The sequence below is a fragment of the Pundamilia nyererei genome, unplaced genomic scaffold (genome assembly GCF_000239375.1).
Source record: "Pundamilia nyererei isolate P.nyererei 1_Seehausen unplaced genomic scaffold, PunNye1.0 scaffold00091, whole genome shotgun sequence".
Lineage (NCBI taxonomy): Eukaryota > Metazoa > Chordata > Actinopteri > Cichliformes > Cichlidae > Pundamilia > Pundamilia nyererei.
Genome location: NW_005187492.1, coordinates 2,399,594 through 2,401,159, shown reverse-complemented (window position 1 = coordinate 2,401,159; position 1,566 = coordinate 2,399,594).

Genomic DNA, 1,566 nt, shown 5'->3' with positions numbered 1-1,566 from the left:
CCCCCCCCCACCCCCGGTGTGAGTAGCTTCAACCAAACAAACACTCGTACTGACCCTTAGAGGCTTCATATCTACAGTGGAGTCCCAAATAAGATAAAAACAAACTCACCTTCTGTTGGTCTTCGGATGAGTAGAGCAAAGTGGTCAGCTGTCGGAGTACCTGTGCATTTAAAAAAAGAAGGAAAAGCCATGTGGCCTTTTTATACAGTATGTCTTCGCATGAGGGTTTTAGGGCTGAGCAGGGCGACATAAACACGTGCATGCTTCATGTGCTATCACCGGGATCACATTTTTGTACTGTAACTTGTAAAATCCTCTCCTGTTGATGGCTGTTCTTTCTTTTGGACCATTGGAAAGATGACAAATTGTCGAAAAGAATATTGTTTTTTACTTTTTTTGGTTTGTTTTTATATACAGAAATGTGAACACTGTTTTTAATATAACCTATAAAGACAATGAACACTTGGCTGTGAAGTGTGTTTTACGTAGCCTGGGCGTTGAGGGTATACTGCAGCTATTTTGAAAAGATAGCAAGATCGATGCATAATGCAACAATGGGGAGCGGCCCTGCGCTAAACACCACTCTCCATCACAGCACCATCCGAGGTGTGGAGGACTTTCTCGATGCAGTTCACTCACGATGTATGTGAATACTAATGTAAAAATGCAGAAGCACATTCTGTCTTTTTATGATTATACATGGAAAAATTTCCTGATTTCTTGTCATAATACCAGCTGATATTTTCCAGTGATTTAAAGAAGTGAAAAAATAAAACTTTTTGTAAGATTCTGTATTTTTAAAAGTACCTAGCTGTTTTATACAAACACCTTTCATTGGAGAGTCGGGGTGACTTTGGGAACTTTCAGACCCTTTCGTCTCTTGGACATTTGGAGAATTTGTTCGTCCGTGTGGTTTGAGCCTTACATATTCTGTCTGTATTATTTCCTCTTAAAAGTATTTATTTTAAGGAGCCGTCGTGTGAGTTTGCACACGTGGTACAAATGTTTTAATATGTTGACTGATGAGTGCTTGTCAATTTCTTAACTGAAATAAAATACCATATATTATAATTGTTTTGTTTTATCTTTTGATCACATTTGTCCACTAAATTAAATCATCAGACATCATGTATACTGGTATGTTTGCAAATGTGACCTAGCACCCTCCCACATCTTTACAAACTGTCAGTCAGTGACAGTGCCCTGACAAAAGTCAGTGATGCTTATTTTATATGTTTAGACCTTACTCACACAGGCCTAGAAATTGGTCAGAAAAACCTGGTAGTATCCAGTTAAAAATGTGTATTCCCTGACTGGCTGGCGAGTAGTTACCAGGTAAAATCAGTCCCATAGAACGTGCTTCCTCCTTGTGATTGTTTTTGTCACTAGCAGATTGCTGTGGTCTCCTATTTTGCATGGAAGATTAACTTGTCTGCTAACCAGAAACGCCCAACAATCAGTCTGGGACTATATATTTTCCCCTAGCGACAGGTGTTTGCCAAGTGGTTGCCAACTAGTCTCTATGCCTGTGTGACTGGAGCTCCAGATCCAGATCATCAACAATAT